This window comes from Colobus angolensis, unplaced genomic scaffold (genome assembly GCF_000951035.1).
Source record: "Colobus angolensis palliatus isolate OR3802 unplaced genomic scaffold, Cang.pa_1.0 Scaffold182, whole genome shotgun sequence".
Classification (NCBI taxonomy): domain Eukaryota; kingdom Metazoa; phylum Chordata; class Mammalia; order Primates; family Cercopithecidae; genus Colobus; species Colobus angolensis.
The window spans coordinates 4,304,121-4,313,486 of record NW_012114955.1 but is presented as its reverse complement, the minus strand read 5'-3'; the positions used below and the strand labels follow the sequence as shown (position 1 = coordinate 4,313,486).

The following is a 9,366-nucleotide window of genomic DNA, read 5'->3' as shown; positions in this document are numbered from 1 at the left end:
GAGGAAGGTAGATTATCTGTGGAAAGAGCTTCAGAGATCTTTTCTAGCTTCTTTTTCTCAGGCTTTGAAACGTCGGTCTAATGCTTTCCCACCAGGATGTCACCGAAGCCCTATGAGGGGTCTGATGATTAATAGGGAGACAAGCAGGGTATAACGCAACAGGGAGAATTCCAGCAGTGTCCGGGAATCTCACCACCACAGAAGGCACCATTGGAGCAGAGCAGTCATGAATAAGAATCAAGGTGGATGTGTAAGGAAGGGGGCAGGGAAGAGGCTCCCCTGGACTCTATCCTGGAAGTTTACTACTGCAGCTCCTGATGATATATGAAGCCCTCACAAACACTTATACACCATTGGTGCGAACGTAAATTAGGTCAGCCCCTGTGGAAAGCAGTTTGGAGATTTCTCAAAAAAACAAAAAATAGCTACCTTTCAAGCCAGCAATCCCATTACCAGGTATCTGCCCAAAGGAAAATAAATTGTTCTACCAAAAAGACCTGCACTCTATGTTCATCGCAGCACTATTCATAATAGCAAAGACATGGAATCAACCTAGGTACCCATCAACAGAGGACTGGATAAAGAAAATGTGGTACATATATGCCATGGAGTATAACTCAGCCATAAAAAATAATGAAATCATGTGCTTTGCAGCAACATAGATATAGCTGGAGGCCATTATCGTAAGCCAATTATACAGAAAAGGAAAACAATATCTCACATGCTCCCACTTATAAGTGGGAGCTAAACATTGGGTGCACATGAACATAAAGATGGGAACAAAAGACATCAAGAGCTCCTAAAGCGGGAAGGAAGGAAGGGGGCGAAGGCTGAAAAGAAGTCTCCTATTGGGTACTATGTTCACTATTTGGGCGATGGAATCAACAGAAGCCCAAACCTCAGCATCATGCAACATACCCTTGTAACAAACCTGCACATGCACCCCCTGTATCTAAAATTTAAATTTTAAAAAAAGCAGCCCTCACAGAGCTGACAGCCCTATGGGTTACCATGACATTCTCAGGGGCAGCACTGAGGTGTCCCTCATAAGCCCCCCAGCCCCTCCCAGAAAACTCCCTCCTGGGTGACAAAGCCCATCTGCCTGGGATCTGCCCGCTGCCCACCGCTCCACAACTGTGGCACCTCCCTGCCCTTTGGATCTTAGATGGCAAGGCCACCATATACATCCTACATGGGGCCTTAAGACTTCCAGTTGCCTTAGTCACCACGACCCTCCTATTGGCTCCCACCAGGTCAGAACTCAGACCTGCCTCCCCACAGGGCTGCCTGGCCTCACTGCCCAGCCTACCAGGGTGACGTGGTTGGGCATATAGGTAACAATTCTATTTTCCTCAGCTCTGTGTCAGAGTCACAATCTCCTTCACTCATCATCACTGCATGTTTGCCTCTATCACCTCCAATCTGCCAGGCCAAACCCAAGCTCTCTTTGGGTTACCATGGCAACTCACTTTACAACTACATTTACCTTGATCCTAGAGCCAAGGGACTGAAGTCTAGGCTTGCAAATCTTTGGGGTGGCCATCAATGAAGCTAGCAAACAGGCTGGACATGGAGGTGAGATCACAGATAGAGGGGGCACTTGCCCTTCTTTGCTATTTCTATGATAAAAAATTGGAGTATGCAAATAAGAAACAGGACATTTTTCAAATCTGTCTACTTTTCCCTGGTCCTGTCTGCCATTAGCCCAGTCCAGGCCATCAGCTTCTCTTCCCTGGACTAGGCCAGTGGCAAACAGGACTGGAGGAAAGGGAAGCAACCTCCTAGTTGGTCCCCCTAACTGAAGGCCCTGCCCCTACCTTCCATTCTCCACCCAGAGCCAAGCATTGTTTTGTAGCTGGGAAACGAATTGTACACTCCCCTGTGGGACACATGCCAGAAATGCCTCTTGTCCTCAAGATAAAGGCCCCTCAAGGTTCCAGGCCCTTTATGCTCAGGCTCTGGCCACCCTTCAGTGCCTGCTATCCCTTCATCCTCACCCCCTCAAACCCTGCCATCTATGATCCCATCTCCCTGAGCTTTCTCTCCTCTGGGCCTTTGCACATACAGTTCGATACGGTTTGGCTCTGTCCCCACCCAAATCTCATCTTGAATTGTAGCTCTCATAATTCCCATGTGTCATGGGAGGGACCCAGTGGAAGGTAATTGAATCCTGGGGCCAGGCCTTTCCCATGCTGTTCTCATGATAGTGAATAAATCTCACGAGATCTGATCGTTTATAAAGGGGAGTTCTTCTGCACATGCTCTCTCTTGCCTGCCATGTAAGATGTGACTTTGCTCTTCATTTGCCTGCTGCCATGATTGTGAGGTCTCCCCAGCCGTGTGGAACTGTGAGTCAATTAAACCTCTTTCCTTTATAAATTACCCAGTCTCAGGTACGTCTTTATTAGCGGCATGTGAACAGATTAATACATTGTTCCCTCTGCCTAGGTTGCTCAGCCCCTTTGTCTAGTTAATTCCTACCCAACCTTCAGGGCTCAGTTTAGTTTTCACTTAGTTATCCAGAAAGCCTTCTCTGATAGCCACCAGCAACTAGGCTGGATGGTACCCTCCCAAGGCCGCTTACCCATCCCCTCTTTGAAGCCATATCACCTGTACTCTGATTCTCTATGGGCTGTTCTGCCTTTCCACTGACTGTCAGCTCCCTGAAGGCAGGGATGACTGGTTTTGCTCTTATCTGTATCGCTAACACTAAGCCCCTGGGAGGACACAAGAGCCAAGGAGTTTAGTGTGTGAATGAATGAATGGGAAGATGGAAGGAATCTCTGTATATGAGACTATCAGTATATCATTTCAACTACAGAATGTTAGTGAAAGAGTTTACTGAATGGTACTTCTCCAATTGCCTTGGCTTCCAGAATCACAGCTAAGGTCTTAAATCCAAAAATAATGGTATGAAGTGCTCCCTACATTCTTAAGGAAGCTGCCAGAAACTTATAAGAAGGCCTTCCCCCCAACTACAATTATACCTGCCTTCCCTAGGGGAGGGGAGGAAGAAGCTTCCTAGAATCAAAGTCAAGTGAAGGGGCTCCAATAGAACCCTTTGTAGAGACAGGGAGTGCCTGGATCTCATTCAATCCCAGCAGGAGGAGGCCTGCTGGGTCTTTCCCAGGTCTGTTTGGACATTTCTTCCCTACCACAGCAACACTCTGAGAGGCCACGTCAAGCTGAGCAGAGGGAGGAGTGGAGCCCTGAACGGATGCAAGATTGAGAAGTGAGTTCTACACTCATGTAGACCAGGCTGCTTTTTAGTTCCTCAAAGGGTCTGGAAAGCCAGGGCTCTGTCTGAGACATCATTAGGGCACAGGAAGGGAAACTCATCCTGATGTCCTTGCATCCCTTTCAGGTCAAACTGTTCAATACATGAATTCCACCAGGAAAGAGGATTTGTGAATCATTTACATCTAGAGAAATAAGGCAGTTGGGGACTTGAATGAGGAAAAAGTTCTTTTCAAGCTCTGGAGATGAGCTTTTAGGACTCCACAAAGCCCTGGAAGAATCGTTCTCCTCTTCTTCTCTCTGCCTCATCACTCCTCCTCCTTACGTTATTTCCCTGTTGTCTGGTTTTTTGGTTTTTATTTTTTGTTCGGTTTTTAGTTTTTGTTTTGAGATGAGGGTCTCACTATGTTGCCCGAGCTAACCTTGAACTCCTGAGCTCAAGTACTCTTCCCATCTCAGTCTCCCAAGTGGCTGAGACAACAGGGGCACACTGTAGTACAAATTTCATCATAAAATGCTGCCACCCAGAACTACAGAAACTCCAGGGACACCCCAGTGGGTGTCCAAGGGGTGGCTCTGAGATGAGGTAGCTTGGCTCAGGGGCTGGGAGCCTCCCCTTGAGGCTAGAGGCTGCAAGGCCAGGCCCCCTGAGCTGCTCTAGATAGTGGGGTCCCACTCCTCTGGCTGGGCTGCAGGTGGTAAAGTGTGGCCTGCTTGTGGGAAATGGGGATAGGATTGGAAGAAGGAACTCCTTCCTGTATCCTGCGTGGCTGCCTGGCTCTGGCCCTAGAGATGTCGTCAGGCTATCTGTCCAGAGGAGTGGACAATGGAGCTGCTGAATTTAAAAATGGCCAAGCTCTGCACCTGGTTCCCCATGTTATTTTGATTATAAAATATGAAGCCTCTGGATGGAGATTCAGCATTAAAGTCAAGTATCCAAATGCTGAATCTACACCAGTGCTACTTTCAAATAACCAGAGAAGAGGATACGAATGGGTGCAACATCTGGCTAAGATATTTTCCTCCATTATTCATTAAAATGTGTGCTTCAGCATCCTGAAAGCACAGCATGTACCCAAATGCAAAACAAGTCTGACTTAGCCAGCACACATGATACCCTCCGCCCTGCCTGGCTTTGGACAAGAACACAGCTCACGGCTCTGAATCCTGAGATCGTACTTCTGCCCCAGCCAGAAAATCCAAGCAACCTACACAACAAACCCCAATCCGAGAGGAAAATGTAATTCCTCTTTGGTTCTTAAAATGATCTGGTTTTCTCTCTCCCCTCTTCCCTCTTCCATCTCCAGCTCCTTCATTCCAAGTATTTATGACATCATGACTCATTAACATTCTTCCCAGGGTATCTTTAATAAATATGTGGGGGGAACCTTTACTTGGATATTAAATATTAAATTTATAAGACGTATAATCCTAATTAAGTTGAATGTAGTCTTGTGCATTAAATTAGGAGAAAGAGAGAGGGTACAAAAGAGCACAGTGGACACCAAGAAGCCCAAGAATCTGGCTACGGAGCTTGGTCATTTTTAAATTCTAGCAGCTCCATCATCTACTCTTCTGGACAGATAGCCTGACAGCAACTCTACGGTCAGAGCCAGGCAGCCACTCAGGACACAGGAAGGATTTCCCCCTTCCAAGCCTATCCCCATTCCCCACAAGTAGGCCAGACTTTACCACCTGCAGCCCAGTCAAAGGAGTGGGACCCCAGCGTCTAGAGCAGCTCAGGGGGCCTGGCCTTGCAGCCTCTAGCCCCAGGGAGAGGCCACCAGCCCCTGGTCCAAGCTGCTTCATCTCAGAGCCACCCCCTGGACACCCACTGGGGTGCCCCTGGAGTTTCTGCAGTTGTGGGTGGCAGTATTTTATGATGGAACTTGCCCAAAGCATTTTCTCTGATTTAGGCCTCCTATTCCCTGGCCTGTTTAATGGTGTCTAAAGGAATGTTCCTCCAGGGTATCCCTTTCCATGCCTCACACACACCTGGGATGGCCTGTGCCATCTCCTCTTCTTCCTAGAAAGCATCAAGCCCTGGGCTGTGTGTGGTGGCTCACGCCTGTAATCCCAGCACTTTGGGTGGCCAAGGCACCAGGTCACTTGAGGTCAGGAGTTCCAGACCAGCCTGGCCAACTTGGTGAAACCCCATCTCTACTAAAAATACAAAAATTAGCTGGGTGTGGTGGCACATGCCTGTAATCCTAGCTACTCAGGAGGCTGAGGTAGGAGAAGCGCTTGAACCCAGGAGGCAGAGGTTGCAGTGAACCATCTCAAAAAAAAAAAAAAAAAAAGCATTACACCCAGTTTCACTTTCATCTTTCTCACCCAGTATTTATTGAGTACCTATCATAGGCAGCTGTCTTTCCAATTCTACAAGGATCCTCAGAGTAAAAGGTGCCCTGCCCTCTCAGAGCCAGCCAGGCACAGGCTGCCTGTGAAGTCAAGAAGAAGGTGACCAGTTACTCCCGGATTATGGATTACCAGCCTCCTCCCCTGAGCCAGGGCCAGGTGGGAAAGGAAAAGATTCAGTTGGCAAATGTTCTGAGGAGGGGCTGTGGTACCTGCTTAGCCAAAGTTCTCACTGGTAGACACAGTCAATTTCTCATGCCAGTTCAGAGCCCCTTGATAGGATGGAAGATGTAAAAAGGATAAGCCATGATTCTCACCCTCAGAAGCCATCTATTCTTGTTGCCTTGAGAATAAAGCAAGACAGAAAGGAGTGAATGTTAAAATGTGCGGGACTACACAACCCCTACCCTCTGCAGAGCCTCTCCTTATTTGCAAGAGTGCAAATAAGAACATGAGCAAAGGCCCCTGGCCCAGGGCCACCCCCAGCTCCTTCCTTCCCTTCCTTTTTCCACACCCTGTGGGGGCTTTGCACATATGTGTGTAGACAAGATGGTCCATACATCCAAGTCCCCACCCTACTCCTGCCAAATAGTTGTCCTCTGTGGTCACGCACTTAACACCTGGCAAAGGACTGGGCATCATTTGGGCAGGAAATTCTGGTGTCTCAGGTACATGAACATAGTCTAGAAATACTGTGCCCTGTGGACAGGGGCCTGTTGCAAGGAGGGCCAGAGGGAAGCCTTCTAAAGCACAAGCCCGCAAGGCAGGAAGACGGCTTGAGGCCAGGAGTTCGAGAGCAGCCTGGGCAACAAGTGAGATCCCATCTTTACAAAAATAAAATAGAAAAATTAGCTGGGCATGGTGGCATGCACCTGTAGTCCCAGCTACTCAGGAGGCTGAGGCAGGAAAGTTGCTTGAGCCCAGGAGTCTGAGGTTATAGTGAGCTATGACTGCAGCACTGCACTCCAGCCTGTCTCAAAACCTGTCTCAAAAACAAAAATACCTGATAAAAGGTATTTGTCTCAAAACTTCAAAAACAATCAAAAACTTATGGCAAACATAGCATAGGGGGCCTTTTTAATAATTCTTGCAGAAATTAGAACCGTAAGCCACTCTTAGTGGTACATGCCTGTAGTCCTAGCTACTTGGGAGGTTGAGGCAGAAGGATCACTTGAGCTCAGGAATTTGAGGCTACAGTGAGCTGTGATCATGTCACAGCACTCCAGCCTGGGTGACAGAGTGAGATCCTGTCTCTAAAAAAATAATAATAATAAATGTCACAAGCCCAGAGAGGGGTCTGGCTGCCTGGCTCTAGGATGGTGCTAATGGTGACTGCATGTGCTTCAGGAATTTGCAGCAGGGGCTCAGGGGAAGGGAGAAAGCTTCTAGGTGGAGGAGAATTAAGCAGAGTGTGCATAAGTGGGCAGAACTCAGAGAGACAGAGGGCATAGAGACATTCCAGAGAGGCCAGCTAATGCAAAGGGGAAAACCATAAACAGATACGACATCATCTGCTCACTCAGGGATAAGGTTATATCCTATGCTGGGAAGCATCACAGGACCGAGTAGCAGGACAGAGAGAACAAAGCAGTCTCCTTTCTGACATCTTCTAGTGCTCCAGTCACTGCTGGAGAAGAAATACTGATTTTGTGAAGAGAAGCCCTTACCTACCTGTGCCCTCGTGTGACTTTGCTGGGTCTGGCAGCTGCTTTCCTGCCAATCAATGAGAAGTGGCTACTTACTGATGCTAGCTTTCACGGGTAACGAGAAAGTCAACAGCCCCTGGCCCGTTCTGTGAAGGAGAAAAGCAGAAAAGTGCTCGGAATCCTAAACGGGAAAACAGATCAAAAGAAGGGTGGGACATCCAGGAGACAGAGACAAGGGGTAATTAGCTGTTCCACTTCCTAAAAGGTGGGACCTAGACAGTCTTTGCTGCTCAGAGCCAGGTCAATGAGCAGCTGCTGCTAAGCTCAAAATAAAATTGAAAAACTGAGGAACTACCACCCTCTCTGGAGCAAGGGAATGCAGGAACAGCTCAGCTTGGATTAGGGCTTGAAGCTGTGAAACCCAAAGAAAATGCCAATTTCTTAGCGCAGCAGAGGAAACAGGACTGGTCTGATACGGGATCAGGCTGGCTTTGGGGAGCTGGACCAACGCTCACAGAGCTGAAGCTCTTCTGCAAAAGACACATGCAGGATGATGCATCTCTCCAGTACATCTGCAATGCCCACCTGGAAGCCAACTGGGTAGACCTAGAGGTATGATCACAGCAATGTTTTATAAATATGCGTGGAAAAACCTGGAAGGAAACACACCCAAGTGTTTACCATGGCTATCTCTAGGTCGTGCAATTGTGGGTGACTTTTAATTTTCTAGTTAATATGTGATCTATCTTCCCCATCAGAGCACCCCCTTAAATTATGTTATTATTCTGAAGAGTCTGCATGCTATCGATGCTTAAGCTTGCACGCACTTGTTGCATTTGAAATGACCAGTCTGAAATCATGTCATCAATAACTTTCTATGAGATAATCAGGAGAAGGCAGACACCGGCTGTGACCACAAGAACAGCTCCAGACAGACCCTCAGAGACAGAACGCTGGTGAATAGACATTGATTCAGCTGGTCAATATCCTTGGAGCCATGCCCAGCTCTCTGCACCTGGAGATTGCAGGTGGAAACAGCACTAAGAAAGGAAGCCTTTGCCAAGAATGAGGACAAGCCAAGAAGTCCAAGAATGCAAAGCATCAGTCATAAGAAGTTCCACTTGACAAGCTGACCTTCTGTCTAGGAAGGGCCTCTGATATATGGGGGCTACAGAGAGTACAGAATTAAAGGGGTATGCGCAGATGAGTGGGGCACACTTGGGCCTGATGGGAGACAAAGCAATTAGCCCGGAAAAAGGACAGCAGGATATGTGGGTGGGAAGGCCTGACGCAGAGCCTAGCCTTTCCCAAGTTCATCGTCAGGGATGAGCTCATTTGAGTTGGGCTCCATCAGCTCGTGAAGACACCCAAGCCCTCTGGCATTTCCTCTGTCGTCTGCATCCATTATGTTTGTTCATGTCTGGGGGGAATTGGATCCAGGCTGGAAAGCTCAAGGATAACAGGATTAGAGCATTTCCTGTGCCTTCAACACACGCATGCAGAGATTCACAGAAGGAAGGCGAGTTCGCCCAGAGAAAGACCCCATCCCCCAGAGTCACTTCACAGGAACATGTAAGCTGCCACTTTCAAAAGCCGTGGCTCCTGGCTCCCCTCAGCAGCCCCTCCTTCATCTTCCAGCCCCCAAGAAGCAGCTTCAAGGTATAAGAGGGGCAGGGGTAGCGTCAGAATTCTTTCTGACCAAAGAACTGATGGGATGTCAATGGGTGGCACCCAAGTGGACAAGTCTGCCATGTCCCCTCCAGCATCAGAGATCACATGGTTGGTATACATCTTTGTCTTCATTCACTGAACAATTTTTTATTGAATAGTTAGTGCTGGGCCACAAGACAGACAAAGACAAGGTCACTACTGTCACAGAATTGCATCCTAGTGGGAGACAGAAAAAAAATACATAATAAGGACATAAGCTAGCAAAGTCCTATCTCCTCAACCTCTTAAGGTTAGAGTGTCCCAGGGCTCAATCCTTACACCACTTCTCTTTTCCATCTATACCCACTGATGACTCTCACACAAACGGCTTAGCCCAAGTGTTGTCTCAGAACTTGGACACTACCCAAATGTCTACTCAGTATTTCCATATGGAGATAGAGATACATAAAATATA

General features: G+C 47.9%; 1 pseudogene; it reads left to right on the top strand.

Annotated features, from left to right (window-relative positions):
- Positions 1-3,960: 3,960 nt before the first annotated feature.
- LOC105510055 overlaps positions 3,961-9,366 on the top strand; it is a 23,373-nt pseudogene continuing 17,967 nt past the window's right edge.